The sequence below is a fragment of the Adiantum capillus-veneris genome, chromosome 9, assembly GCF_014529385.1.
Source record: "Adiantum capillus-veneris isolate H3 chromosome 9, ASM1452938v2, whole genome shotgun sequence".
Classification (NCBI taxonomy): domain Eukaryota; kingdom Viridiplantae; phylum Streptophyta; class Polypodiopsida; order Polypodiales; family Pteridaceae; genus Adiantum; species Adiantum capillus-veneris.
In genome coordinates, this window is record NC_140939.1 from 62611608 (window position 1) to 62627823 (window position 16216).

Genomic DNA, 16216 nt, shown 5'->3' on the forward strand with positions numbered 1-16216 from the left:
TGCATGCAAGGTGCGTGGTCTTCTCCCATGTTGTTTAGAGGCGTTCCACCACAATGCAGCGCTGCTAGTGAGATGATTTGATGCACACTTTACCATTTCACGCTCGGGAAAGTATTCATAATGAAAATAGTCATCTAGTTGACTAACCCATGTTAGAACCGTGCTAGCATTTTTAGTGCCATCAAAATCCTTGAAAGTGAAGACTTTTCTGCTAATTTTGTTTTTCTTGGGTGCCAGTGCAGATTTGGTGCATGCAGAATGCAATAAGTTATCTTTAAGTTCTTGCCTTCGCATGCGTTCATATGTGAGTGATTGTTGCAAATTTTGAAGTTGTTCCGCAATCGTGGGTGCTTGAGGAAGGTGTGCCATGATTGTGTGTTTTTTATAATTTTTTTCTCTTTTATATATATATATATAAAATAAATAAATATTTAAATGGTAATGCTTAAAAAGGCTATTTGGTGATATTCACAGATGCAATATGCGGAATAAAAAAGTAAAATAAATAACAGAAATGTAATGTACTTAGCTGAGAAAGAGCGGTGGCGTCCAATCCGAAATGGCGATGCGCTAGGAAATTGCCAGACAAATGGATGGTCCGATTGTGCGTCAGCGAGCCGGTCGTATTTTTGTGGCGCGGATCTCCCGTATTCCCAAAATGTAATGTACTTAGTTGAGAAATAGCGGTGGCGTCCAGTCCGGAATGGCGATACGCTAGGAAATTGCCAGAAAAATGAATGGTCCGACTGTGCGTCAGCGAGCCGGTCGTATTTTTGTGGCGCGGATCTCCCGTATTCCCAAAATGTAATGTACTTAGCTGAGAAATAGCGGTGGCGTCAGTCCGGAATGGCGATGCGCTAGGAAATTGCCAGAAAAATGGACGGTCCGCCGGCTGTGCGTCAGCGAGCCGGTCGAATTTTTGTGGCGCGGATCTCTCGTATTCCCAAAATTTATGGCAGTTACAGTTGGTAATGTAAAGTAAGTTTTACCGTAGCTTGAATGAGTAGAACCGGCTTCCGTGAAAGGAAAAGCCAAAGGTCATCGAACATTATTTTGCTTGGTGAGTGTACGTCGATTGAAGAGTTCGCCCCTTTGAAATTATAATAGTGATCGTTGAAAGGGCAAAGAGTGGGGCTGATGGCCTTTCGAGAATAATTAATCAATTTTTGTTGAGGAGAAAAGGGTGATGACCGCTTAAATAAATTGGTGTTTTGCCTCCCTTTTTTCTGTTCTGTCTTTATAAAACCAAAACCTGCAATGGGCGGCCAAGGCAACAAGAAAACGCTTTGAAGCTTGATTTTAAAAAGGGGTTGAAGGTCTGCAGTGGGCGGCCGAAAATAAGAAGGTAAAGCTTTATTTAGGAGGATTGCAGTGGGTGGCCGAAATAGAAAAGTAAAGCCTTTGTCCTCCTTTTTTTGTAACAAGTGTGTATGCTCTTCTTGGCATGGGTGGTCGACAACGAGCATACAGCGCGCGCGAGTAGGAGAAGGACACCCAACGCCGTGCAGGATCCTTTTCAGCCTGCATGGAGGAATTAGCTATTGACTAGTGATTCTAGGCGACCATTTTGACAGCACCTTCAAGCAGTTTTGTGCAGGTTGCTGCCACGGCTTAGTGGCCCTTCCCACGGCAGGTGTGAGTCGGAGATCGCAGGATTTCACTAAGCCCTTGAACACGGTAGTATCCAATGTCGGTTTAATTGCTTGATTGCGTATTCCGTCCTTCCTTCTCTACCTTCACGCCTTCCAATGCTAAATTTCCCTTCTCAACTTCCTCTCAACGCCTTCTAAAACTTCTCGACGTCAAGCCCGAATCACCATCTTGATTCAAACTCCTCTGTTTTTCTTTGACCTGTGCTCTTTCTCGCTTGCACAATCCACAAATTTTAGGTATTAACTTGGGATTTAAAATTTGGCATACCGCATCTTGATCGTCATGAAGCCGAATTGGAAACCAGTTACCGATTTGCCACCAATTAACAACCAAGTAGAATTTCTTCTGCAAATTCGATCAATTAAATTTTGAACTTCCACGAATCCTTGAATCTTTGAATTGCAAATCGATGAATTGCAATTTGGAGTTTTTCGATTCAAGGAATTCCTTCTTGAGATTGAAATCTGGTGCCGATTTGTCCTCGAAAACCTTGCTCTGATACCACTGTTGGGAGAAGAGGGGGAGATCGACCGCTTAAACTATTCAACACAACCTCCGAAGCATCACCATCAGCCTTCCACCTCTTCTTCCAATTTCCAAGCGCACACACACACCTAGACTATGATACACACACACACACACGCACACAGTGAACATAGAATTGACATAGACATGCTAGTGTAAGAGATGCGTAAGGGATGGAGACTAGATTAGAGAGTACACAAAATAACCATAGCATAAGAGAGTAGAGAGGAGAATCTACAAGAGAAAGGCCTAAATCTAGCACCAAACTCCACAGCACTTCTCTTGTGGAGTTGGTATTTAATATATTATTTTTGAGTTTAAGGTGCCAAAAATTGAGGCCCCTCTTTTTACAACCACTTCACTTTTGTAAATGAGTGAAGCTCATTAGTTCTTGCATGACCTATAAGGGGAGTTCCCACTACAACTATTTACCGAGCCATAGTGGCTTATTGACATGATATTCTAAAATATTGTGTAAATATAAAATGCCCAAGAGTAATTGCCATCGCCTCTTCATCAACTCCCTGCATTCCACTCTACAAAATCATCATCAACTCAATTAGAAAATAAATAGACAGCACATAATTAACCATTGCGCCAGCTATCCCAATTGCAGCTAACCACTACAACAGGAGGGTGCCCAGTCTTGTGACACTGCATGTTCAAGCAGTTGATGGTAATTTGGAAGGTTTGCAAATAGGCACTCAACATGTCCTTACTCTAGGGTTTTGTAATCTAAATAGCCTATGAACATTGAGAATAGCGAAATTAAGAAAACTGTAGGGACACTACTTTGAGAACATAGAGGGTGAGCTTAATTAGCGGTCGTAACATAACCATTGTACTTAATTAACTTGGCATGAACAATACTTTTTCAAAAGAGAGAATAAGAAAACTTGACAACAATTGAGAATCGTATTTACTTGGAGTCCCCCCCCCCCTTTCATAAGCTTTTGTATTATAGATTCTCCTATAATTAGAGACTTGGTACAATACAATATTTGTGTTCCTTGTGACCTAGGTGATGCAATGAAGATGGAAAGCTTCATGCATTAGGAGCATGACATAAACTTGGTAAAAGCATTAACCATACCCTGGCCTCAGTCCCAAGGCCTCTAACACCTTTGAAGGTGGAGAGAGCTAGCAGGGACTGAGGGTAGGGAAGAGGAAGAAGAAGTAACATATGAGAAAGAAATAGTACTCACTTATCATCACTCTTCTTGATTAGTATAGCATAATATCATAGTAAAGAAGATGGAGAAGATGGAAATCTTAAGCATTGAAGCATGGCTCTTGGTTGTATTTGCATTCTATAGCCAAGAGTGTTGGTGTAGGCTCTCAACTTCTCAACAAGCTTGGAGAAGCAGACGGAGTTCTTGCACTTTCACAAAGTGATAATGAGCTTGTGAGTGTGTGTGAGAAAGAGTATACCCCCCAAGCACACCCCTAGCTTCCTTGGTCGACCCCCCCTTGTAACTCAAGATTCAATTTGATTGGACCCCTACAAGCTTAGCCAATCACATGCTTTAGTAAATATCAAGCAACCATGTTAGTACTAGGACAAGTGTCCTTCTTACCCCTTTGAGAGAGAGGGCTTGAATAAATGCATAAACAATCAATTAATAAACTAAAATCTCATTGGACCCCTTTAAAGGCCAACCAATAGGCTTTAAGCACCTTATGAGGGCAACATGGAGAGGAACTTCACACGTATACTTGTTGCTTTTTTAGACTAGGCTTGCCTGGTGTGAGGGTGTGTGTGTTGTCTCTCATGTCCCTAGAATTAGGGCTCGCCCTCCCATGAGTAGGGATGTTGGTTTTGTAAGGACATGGGTCCTACGGGCAAGGCCACTGTCACGGTCGGATAGTGTGTACGCTAGGGGGAGGCTATAAGATAGCACGATTGAATGTAGACTAGCACACATATTACCACCGTCCTATCACTGGTATCCGAGCTATTTTTGGGAAATGTCAAAATTAAGAAGATCAAGGAGAAGCATGCTTGACAAGAGGAAGCTATTGCGTAGGAGGATGAGAGCTAGGAAACCAAGAGCAACACGTTGGAAATAAAATACACATCATAGAATAGGACATTTGTAAGCACATGGGTCCTACGGGCAAGGCCACCGACACGATCGGACATTGTGTACGCTAGGGGGAGGCTATAAGATAGCACGGTTGGGTGGAGCTTAGCACACGCATTACCACCGCTCTTTCACTGGTATCCGAGATATTTTTGGAAAAGGGGAAAAAGCGGGTTGCATGTGCATGTGACGCGTTGCCTCTCTCCCACGATCCGCAGACAGAGACGTATCCGCTGTGCAGGAAAAAGAAGACATGTACAGTTTTTTGTGCGTAGCGCGTGAAGAAAAACAATGACAGCCGACCACTGCGGCCCCATCTACGTCCTCCACAGCGGGGGAGTAAGGTGGGAGACCAAGGAAAACTCGACCGACAACTCTACATCACCGAGGCTTCGAAGGCTTCCATTGGCACCGTTGGCTGCGTGCGTAGGAAGTTCCGCTTGACCCTTGCATTGAAGGAGGGTCGAACCCACCCCATGAGGGTAAGAGACCAGCAAAGTTACCATCAAGCTATTGACCCTTGTTGTGTATTACAAGGAAAGATAGCATACTTGTGTTGAAAAGAAATCTAGAAGGAAATGGAAAGCTTCAAACTTCAAGGAAGTAGTTTCACCCTTCCTTTACACTTCTTGGAGGAAGGCAAGTTTTCTTCCAAAAATTCTATTTTCCTCAAGGAGGTATCTTCAAAGTGAACAAAAGCTTTCACAAAAAACGATGAGTTTTTGTAAAGAATCAACTAAGGTGTTCTTACGACAAACGACATGTGAAGCGCTATAATTCCCGCAAGGCGAGGTTTGCATGCAACACAAATCGCGGATCATAAAAAACACAGACTTCAATTTCACAAGGAGCAAGTTGACATTTTTTTTTTCTCTCTTTACATTATTGTGTGTTTACCATGGCCAGTGAGGATATCCCACTTGCAACACTTTTAATTTTGAGCCGTAGATCAAAATCAGGGAACCATGGGTGTTGCTGACATTAATATGCATGACAATGATGATCCAGGAGATCATGGCCTTGTAGATATGGCTGCTTTCAAGAGTTCGGAAAATCGCCAAAGCGTACTTGATCTCAACCTCTACACTCAATGCAAATGTTACAAATCTTATAGAGCTACTTGTGAAATTTATGAATTCACGGACGGCTCAAGGAGCCACAAGTGGAATGGTTCAAGGAAACCAAGCTCACACGACTAAAGGAGTCCAAGAGACAATTGATTCAAAAGATGCAAAAGGTAGCAACGCATTACTTAAGAATATCACCATTCGTGAGTTTCACGGGGAAGAGCGTGATCGGAACAAGGATACGATCAATAGGTTCTTACACAAATGGAGTGATATTCATAGATTGAAACACCCCGGATCATATAAAGATGGCTGTAGAAACCAGTCTATCTCTTAAAGGCAAGGCCTATAAGTGGTGGATGACATTTCCAATAGATGTTCGTCCTCCTTCTTGGGCTGCGTTTCAAGCTTCTTTCTCCAAAGAGTTTTTGGACTCCAATGAAGAAGATAAGGATTGATTAGCATGGGATGCATGCCGCATGTTTGGCCTCTCTCTCACATAGTACCCTTTTAAAGTATCAAGAAATCATACTGAAAATAGAAGTTTTAGATGAATTCCAAAAGGTACGAGGTTTTAATAGGGTTCTTGACAAAGACTATCGTCTTCATGTCAAGACCCAACATCCAAAAACTTTGGAAGAATCCATCAGTCATGCCCAAAGATATAATGATGACCAAGAGAGAAAAGGAAATGTTTCCTACTCTAAGAATAATTTTGCTAAGAGCAATGTGGCTAAGAGCCAATGGCAAGGTAGATCTCCCACACGTTCCAAGAGGAATAAGAGACAATCTACCTCCCACGTCCACAAGAGGCTAAGAAGCCTAAGCAATCACGAGATACTCCATGGATAACACTGCTGATTTTGAGCATGCAAAGAAACACAGTTTGTTTTTTAGATGTCTTTCGGACCAACATAACAAGAAATATTTTCCTCTTTTGCAAGGCAAAGAAAAGGCCATGCACATGGTGCAACGTCTCATATTAGATTCATCTCCTAAATATTGTGCTGTAGAGGTTCTTCATATGGAAGAAAAGCACAAGTGTTGTGTGCCTTCTTTAATATGGCAGCCCACCTTTGGTCCCCATGATCTGATTCACATGCATGGCACTATTAATAGACAACGTGTTTGTATTTTAGTGGATGATGATGCAACTCATAACATCTTGAACTTTAAGCTAGTCAAGAAATTAAAGCTTACACAAACTCTCTAGTCCCACAAGTATGTGGTGGAGCAGATTTCTGGGAATGATAAAGAATTATGGGACATCGTCGTTCAAGGGGTTGAGCTTATTGTTCAATATCATACGATGACCCTTGAATTCAAAGTTATGAACATAGACTGTGCTGATGTAGTATTAGGACTTGAGTGGCTGCATGGTTTAGGAAACACATTGCACACTAGTTATGAGTACAACTCCTTATCCTTTATGGCCAATGGTAAACATGTGCTTTTTTTTGGTGAGAAAATATACCATCTGTACCTCTTATATGTACAACCGGCTTTCTATTTTGCAATAGAAAGCAGATTTAATATATGAAGTCTTTTTGTTGTACTGTTTGTCTCCAAGTCTTGTGAATTCTCGAGAGCAAAGTGGAGTGAGTTCTAGTAATGGTATGCAAAGTGAAATGAATTCTAATGATAATCAAAGTGTTAACAAATCTAATGAGAAAATTCTCTCAATTTTAATTCTATAGAGCAATGTGCAACTACTGTAAAACAAACATTACAGGAATTACAAGATTCTTCATCCCAACATAATTCTAGTTTACTTTCTTCTTTTTCATGGCAAAAGCTGACTCATTTACTCACAGAGTATAGTGATGTATTCTCAAGTGATTTACCACCGGGTTTACCCCCTACACGTGATATGCAACATGGCATAGATGTCTTTCCAGACACTAAATCGGTGAGTAAACCACCTTATCGTATGAGTGCTAAAGAAGCCAAGGAGGTTGAGAGTCAGTTGGCTGACTACCTTGCTCATGGTTTCATTAGACCTAGCACTTTGCCTTGGGCATCACCAATTTTATTGGTAAAAAGAAAGATGGTACTGTGCGCATGTGCATACATTATCACGGATTAAATGCCATAACCATCAAGAACAAGTATCCTCTACCTCGAGTGGATGAGTTGTTTGATCAACTCCATGGGACAAGATACTATATAAAGATAGATCTTTGTTCAGAATACCACCAGGTGTGCATCCTTTTGCAAGATATCTCCAAAACTTCCTTTAGAACACGTTTTGGGCATTTTGAATTTTTGCTTATGTCTTTTGGTTTAACCAATGCTCCAGCTACATTTATGACACTCATGGATAGTGTCTTACGTCCCTATCTTGAAAAGTTTGTTGTGGTTTTCCTTGATGACATTCTCATTTACAGTAAGACTGAAGATGAACACATAGAACACTTACGATTAGTGTTTGAATAGCTACGAGCTCACACACTATATGCTAAGCAAAGCAAGTGTGATTTCTTTAAAATAGAGATTCATTACCTCGATCATGTGATCTCTTATTCTGGCATCAATATTGACATCGACAAGGTCGCTGCCATTCTTCGATGGCCACATCCCAACACGGTTGAGGAGCTTCAAATATTCTTAGGCATGCCTGGATTTTATTGATAGCATATCTATGATTATGCCAAAGTCGTTGTTCCAATGATGGATCAACTTAAAGAAAAAGGTAAGACTTTTTCTTGGAAAGAAGCCCAAAAACGCAGTTTTGAACAGGTCAAGGTAGCCATAGCCACTGCTCTTATCCTAGCAATCATTGACCCACTTAAGCCATTTGTGGTAGCGATTGATGCTAGTGATAAAGCAATTGGTGCAGTACTTCTCCAAGAGGGAAGACTTATAGCCTTTGAAAGTAAAAAGCTAGATAGATCTCAATAGAATTATTTTGTTTATAAGAGAGAGCTCTATGCCATAATTCACGCTTTACGAAAGTGGCGACACTATTTATATGGTATTGAGTTTGAAATAGTTTCTGACCATGAGAGTATCAAATGATTTACTACTAAAACGGACTTGAAGATCCCTAAAGCTAGATGGGCAAAAATCCTCCAAGATTATGATTGTAAGCTATGATATCGCAAGGGGCGATATAATGTAGTAGCGGATGCACTAAGTCAGATGCCTCTCAGATTAATTCACTTGCTTTCATGGAAATAAAGAGTGGATTTTTGGCAAGGATATAATCCATGGATACACTCTCCCATGGTGAATTAGGGATTGTCAATGGCTGGAGTAACCTAGGTTGCTTCCCTCTATCATAGTTGGTCTTTTGGCATCCTAGACATTTTGAAACATACTCTTGTATGTCTACTTTCATGCTAGGCCAATAGAAGTACGTAGGTGCAGCCAAAGTGTGTCGACACTAGAAACTAGCATGAGCAGATATATGCAGGCTAGCAGAAGCATGTCAAAGGGCTGGAGCAGCTAGGAGGATCATGGGATGGCAGGTAGTAGCGGAAGTGTATGCATGATGTGGTTTATAGGCAAAGGAAGGCTCCATGAGGGGCTAATTTGGGTAGCAGATGAAAGAGGTGCAAAGTGCATCTTTTGGGTCCAGGAATGAAGAGCTTGAAGTGCTGAAGGAGAAGGGTGAGATGGCTCATCAAACCGAGCTACGGAGCCAAAGTTATTAAAGGTTGAAGTTTTAGTGGTTGCAGATTCTTGTCGAACAGGGCAGCTGGAGACGGGAAATCCAAGTAAAAGTCAAAGTACAGGTGTGTAGAGATCAATTCATGGAGCCTACCCATATTTTCAGGTCACGAATCGGAGCTCTAGTTAGCAAGATACAGTCAGTTGAATTTTATCTAGGGGCAGGGTCTGAGCCTACTTGGCCGTATTGGAGGATGTGCCATCTGGCATCTTTTGGGTATTTCCAAAGTTCTTGGTGGTAGCGTACATCAAGTGGAGTTGGCACAAAGTCACGGCATGTGATTCCGATTCTCGAGCACCGAGTTATGGCTCGGGAAAATCTAGGACTAATGAAAACAAAGTGGTTGCAGATGATTTTCCAGTTTTTGGTCGCCTTGGCTCACGGGCCTGGAAAAGTCAAGAAGCGATGCGGATTATGGAGAAGCAAGCCGGCAATGCAAGTTTTCACCCGGGCTTGAAGGCTTGGCAGTGTGACATTGGAGTAGTGGAAGAGAGTCAGCTGAAGGAAGGCAAAAAAAAAGTTCGTTTTAAAAACAAGATTAAGTGGGTTTTTTTTGGAGCCTTTTGAGGCCTTTGTGGTGGTGCTACCACGTGGTAGTAGGATTGTCCCGTATACGCTGGCAAAAGAAAATGGGCCACGCTATAAGGCCTGGCCCGTGGGCTCTCATTGGGACACAAGAGGGGAGAGAGAGCGGAGCTCCCTCCCGTTGGTGATGGTGCATGGCAGGTGGCCCTGCCGGGCACTGCACGTGGCGCATTGTGGTGCTGGGCGGTGATTTTGGCTGAGTGGTGATGAAGGGGAGTAGAGCTGGGCGGTGGTGGCCTGTTGATGGCGAAGCGGTATGATGACATGGCAGCTAGTAAGGGCCAGTGCCCACGGCCGCTAAGGGCCCATATTTTTGAGATGAAAGGGGTATACCCCCCCCAATAGTGAGGTCTCTATTGCCTCAACAAGGGGAGGGTCTCGCAACCAAGAAAAGGAGGAGTGAGGGAATCACAGAGTTGACCAACTAGTATGCGTTGATTGCCAAGCTTTGGAGGAGAAGGCATAAAGTTGGAGAGTGCCAAAATGAGTTATGATAATATGTATAGTGCATAAGTTATTGAGAAGCAATAGCAAGGAATACTATTAATTTGTGTTGAAGGCAAGGTGCAACATTTGTACATATATAAGTTTGTTGTAAAATATATAAGTTGTTGCTACATGGTTTGTTTCTTATTAGTTGATCATTTTTTGTAGAAGTATAAGACATGGGGTTGCTGGAATGGATTGTCTATTTCTGTTCATGTTATTACAAGACATTTAGGTAATGTGGACGGAGTAGTATCTTGATCATTCATTGAGCTGCAGTACATGTAGCGGTTGAATCCTAAAATTTGAAATCTGAATGATGTTCTTGTAGATAAAAGTAAGAACATAAGCTAAACATACTATAACTTTAAGAAAAAAATTACATAACATAAGCTAAACAGAACATAACTTAAAAAACGTCTCACAGATAATAGAGAAACATGGCATAAAACTTATCACAGATATTAGAGGATAAGACTCTTGTGAAGTAATTTAATACATAAGCGAAAACTGAATGAGAGTTGCTACCCTATAACCAAGATTAAATTTCATTGCATGCTATATTTTTCTATGGTGTTTTAAATAATAGTATTTCTTGCAATTTGGAGGATGTCCCTTCAAATTATTGTATCCTTTGGTAGACGTTGCATCTTGAGTAATTATCTCTTGTGCTTCTAGTGCAATAGCAGTGCTCCTATCGTGTGTATTGTGCCGTACATGAAACTCGAAGTTTTGACAAAATGGGGGAAAGGACGACACATCATGTTTCATCCGTTTTGGTGGATTTGTCATGTGTGCTCTTTTCCTAGCTTCAAAATCGGATGTCATGCCTATGTAAACACGGTTATTGATTTTGCACCTAATAGAGTAAACTATGTAGTTCTCTTTGTCTGTCGTTGTCTTTTGGGAGTTGGAGCAGCGTCGGAATGTGTTGCTTCCTCTTGTGAAGTTGCTATGTTGTTGGGGGTCTCCTTGTTGGTTTTGTTGTCGATGTCCTGCACTGAAGTGATGTGCTCAATTAGTATGGAATCAGATAATAATTAGATAATTATATTCTATAAGGGGTGCATATAGTTACCATATAGCGGTTCAAGCTTTCGGTATGGATCAGTTGTCTCACCAAACCGGGCATCAAAAAGGTCTCTATTAAAATGCCATGTGAATTTCTCATCAGTTAAGATTGCTCTCTCGTTCCCTTTGAATTTGTTCCCAAACTCTTTGACCATGTTGGAAAGTGCCTAGCTTGCTATGTTCTTGTCGAGAATGACCAATTTGTCAAGGGCAATTTTGTAACCGTAGTGAAGCATCTTGATTGCGTAGGTGGTGATTCCAACAGTCTTTGTGTTCAGTATTTCTTGTGCTTCTGTGTCTAGCAGTAGTTTGTTTGACTCATCAAAGTCAATGCACAACGATAGAAGTATCTCTTTTTGTAACCCTGAAGAAAAAAAAGATAGATGTTGTAGAAGCAACCAAATTTGTTAATGTTTAGTGTTTGCAATACAAGAATATGAAGAGCTTGAAGTACCTATTAACTTTAGCTCTTTATTTCTATATTCTTAGTGTTTGTAATACAGGAATATGAAGAGCTTGAAGTACCTATTGCCAACATTAGCTCGTTATTTCTATATTCTTTGTTTCGATTGCTGCATTTATTGATGTATGAGTGGAGGAGCTGAGTCGTACGGAACCCTTCAATGAATGCACCCAAGGCTTCGCCATCCATATTTGCTAGTCGCATTTGATTTGAAGATGGGTATACAGAATAATTGTTTTTTGGTTTTGAGGAAGCTACGATGTTGATGAATTTATCAAATATCTGAATGATAGAGAAAGAGAAATATGATGGTTTAGTTTTATACATATTGAATGGCATAAAATGTAGCTATAAAATAGATTAAGTCAAGGAATGGTTACCTGGTTGGTGTCCATGAGGAGATGCTGCAGGTTGCTACTTACTGTGAAGGAAATCTGCAGTCAAGAAAACTATCGTCAAAGAATTGATTGTGTAGTCCATGCAACTTACGAGATGAAATACCAAAAGAGTTAGAGGACTTGTTTGTGAAAATAAGCAAGGAAATGTCTAACCATTAGGGGAGTGTTCTACTCGCTACTGGCCGGCGAGAACATCCTTGGGGTTGGGATGCTCAATATTTTGAGATGGTGTCTTTCTGTTAAACGAGAGAACATGCCGTATCCTAATCCTGGGGTGAAAGCTTGTTTTATAATGAGGATGGCTTTATTTGATATCGTAGCTCCTTGAGATTTTTGTCAAGTGATTGCGTATGCGAGTGACAAAGGGAATGTGCTTTTGTGGAACCATTTGCAATTGATTGCTCTTGTAGAATGTTTAGTCATTCATATTGTCATGGTGGTATTAGTGCAAAGTAACATTACTTCTATAGCAGCAATTTGACCGGTACAATCGTATGAATAGGAAAATGTACGACAAATGGAGCCATTCGAGGCACCCATAGCCAAGTTAATGTTTTATGTAATCATACATCTAGCCCCAATTGCAGTATTGTCCATCTCATGGAATGCCTTGTCTTGGAGCCATTCTTGCAGTAATGGTTTGTCAAGAGCATTGGTCTTCAGTGGAACGGCAACAATATCGGATGCCGAGAAGGACTTTTGTAGAATCAAGTTGTTGTACTTATATACATCCTCCCTATGAGTACATATCAGTGTAGTAGCATCATCGATTACTCTTAGGAGTTCAGCTTCATTAACTACACATTGTGAAAACGTTTCTGCTATCTGTTGTTCTGTTGGTTTCTTGACACAGATTGTATCCAAGAATTGGACGTAAGCGGGGTCTGCAGCGTGACGAACTGAGAAGGTCATGTTGTGGGTAGTGGCTGCAGCGATGTAAGTTGAGTTTTGTATGTTTCAAACATGGCATAATGGCTCCTGGTGATGGCAGACTCGAGGAAGTTGTGCCAAATCCCCAAAAAGCAAGATGAGCTTCTGACTGAATGGGTCAAGAAGTGTTATGTTGCTGATGTTAACTATTTGGCGAACGACCATATTGAAGATTGTACTCGTTAGCATTGATATCTCGTCTATGATAATGACGTTGGCACTATGTATAGCGACAAAAATTTTATCTATGGGATTAATTGCTTGTGGAAAATGATGTACAAGTAATCCTGAATTGATAGTGGACTTTAGTTGCAAGGCTGCTAAGGCAGGCAGCCACTGGTCCAGTTGATGTAGTCAGGATAACTGTCTTATTATTTTTTCTGAAGCTTGAGATGAAGAATTTTATGAGGAATGTTTTTCCACATCTTGGAACGCCTCTAATGACATGGAGGCCATTACTTAGGCCTGATATACAATGAAAGATTTCTTGTTGTTGAGAGGTCAGAGCTGCATTGTTGGTCTCAGTGAACTCTTGCAGTAGCTTCAACATTCTAGCATGACTTTGAGATACTTCTGGTTCGAATGTGTCATTCACTGTACAAGTGAGTGGATCCTCATGATTGAGGATGAACTTTTGTTTTATGAGGTTTAAAGTGTGTCCTGTATTTTCAGAGACGGGCATATTGCGCTGAGTGTGCTCATTTATGTACATCTCCAAGTCTTCATCATCAAGAATCATCCAACGGATTTTGCACTCCAGGAAGTAAGAAGAGGGTGTCTTGGTTGGTGATAGAAGTTCCATCTCATTCCTAAAGGGAATTTTTTGCAACAAGACATTGAAGAAGAATCCCTCTGTTTGATGGCCAGGATCATACTCTATAAATCTGACGAGACGTTATTTCTCTATGATGCTGTTGTTGTACTCATCACAAAAACTCACTAGAAGAGTATGTTCATGTGGATTTAGAATTTTGTATCTTCTGTGGTAGTCATAGAATGTAATCTTTTCAAAATGAAGGGGCCTTGCACAATATAGATCAATTGGATGCATGACTATAGTCTGGCTACGAGATAGCAACCTTTGTCGTATTGATGCTGGAGAGGAGTCGATGTATTCAACCCGTTCACTCCTTGTGATGATTGGAATATTCAAACAATTGATTGCTGCCTCTGTTACAGAAATTGGCTTTGATAATACAGAGGCTGCAATTAGTTGAAGCTTTACTTTGTTCAAGCCGTGAAGTCCAAGCCTTGCTGCATCATCTGTGGAGAGGTTCAGTTTTCCAAGGGGTTTTGGTTTCATTGCATAATTGAGAAGGTAATGTGATATAGATGAATTTGTGACTCTTTGAATATTCATGTGTGCCTTCCATAGGAACAAGATTGTGGGATGGTACGGGACAACATTTCGACGGTCATACCCAGGACGGTAGTAAAGCCATCTAGTGGTACAGGCATCCATACTTGAAGTCGTGCTATATTGTGGTTCAAATGGGAAGCCGTATTTGCACACTCTAGCTGATCCCATAACTCTCCAAGAGTCTCTGTATATGTGTATCTGTTTTGTGGTAACAAGGGTTCGCAGCTCGGTGGTGAAGATGCCTTGTGATGCTGCTGGTATGTATGCAGAAATCTTGTTTGTAACTCGGCACAAATCTTCGTTAGAGATCCACAGTATGACATGTGCATGCAGTGAGCCTCAATTTTTCACTTCGTAGTGCACCATGTGATGCTCTACATGGCCAAGTATGCTGCTTCCATTGATGATGTATTTATTCAAGAAAGCGTGCAAGCGAGGTGAAACAGTGTTGCACACTTTACAGGGCAATCGTTCCACTTGAAGTCTTGGTTGTAGCCTTGAGCAAGTTTTTCAATTGTGATGACTTCTTGCCATCTTGTTTGTGAAACCTCATCAATAGTGAATGTCAACAACAGATGTGGTAGTCACCATGTGTCCACCATTCTTATGCGATCTCTCAAGTTTAGTCGATGCCATGGTGGAGTACCTGGCATTGTCATTGGCAGATTGTATTGCATAATATGCTTTATTGCATCATGTGTAGATGCCGCTGTGTGTGCTTGTTTGTAGTTATCAATATCCCTTTGCAAAAATGTACTATTTGTGGAGTTTGCAATCATGATAGCTTGTTTAAGTTGGTACATCATGAGCAAATATGTCTTGTACAATGTGTACACAGAGAAGGAGGTTCTGATTCTCATTCTAATGTATTCACTAAAGTTGAATTCTCCTTGGTAGTTTCCTTTTCCTATGGGAAAGAGGAAAGGGCAATATCCCTGATTCTAATGTAATATCCTGCAATTGAGATTCATGAGCCGGAAGTCCATTGTATTGAAAGCTGACTGTCTGCTCGCTTAGATAAGCAGTATCGCGTATTTGTATGGAACCAAACTCGTATTTTTCTTTAGCAGTAAATGCAGCTCTCTTTGTTGTGCTGAACAAATTTTGCAATAGGATAATTTCACATTGTGCTTCTGCATGTTGCATAAGTTCAAATGGATTGTTCTCTGAGTGGTCCCTTACGATATTCTATATAGCTGATGCTGATAGAATACAAATAGATGTCCTTTTGTTTGGCTGCTCAGCGATGCACCAGTACCTCTTGAGAATTGGATTATTCTTTATGTTGTATGCTAGCACTGCTACTAGAGGGGTGTTTGCAAGTAACGAAGTTGTCCGAGACATGTTTTGCTTTGTTGACTAGCAGATTAGTGGATTGTTGAGTAGCAACCGTCTATCAAGCATGCCTTTTGCCACCGCAGCTGCTGTTTTTGTGACGTTGATTGTGACATCAATGATGCTAAGGAGTTGCACACTTAGTTGATTAGTGTTTAGGATGGCTTGTATGTAGTCGGGTTGTAAGATGACAACGATGCTTGCTCTTGAACTTTTCAGGCAAGCAGAACAGCAAGTCCAATTCTTTGAGATTATGCATTGCAGTTGTTTGTAGTAAGGCTGCGTTTGCTAGCTTCATGCGTGTGGTATTAAGACCATCCTTCTGGTTTTTTTTTTTCTTTATAGATTGCAAATGCCACACCTTCCACAAATGGAAATGTTGTGAGATGTGATGTTGCATTCCTCTTGCCAAGCCTCATAAATATGTTGCACACTAAACCATGAAGAAGCAACAGGGCAGAGTAGGACTTTTCGTCTATTCATAGTATATGCACTTGCATGGGTCATCAATCAGCTTGGTATTTTTCGCAACAAATTTTGTGTCTATTACAAACTTGACTTGATGCAAGCAAGCATTGCTATCAAG

At 41.0% G+C, this 16216-nt stretch overlaps 1 pseudogene; it reads right to left on the reverse strand.

Moving 5' to 3' along the window:
- Window positions 1-11311: 11311 nt before the first annotated feature.
- Window positions 11312-13100, reverse strand: LOC147450567 (uncharacterized; annotated as a pseudogene).
- Between the last annotated feature and the right edge of the window lie 3116 nt (window positions 13101-16216).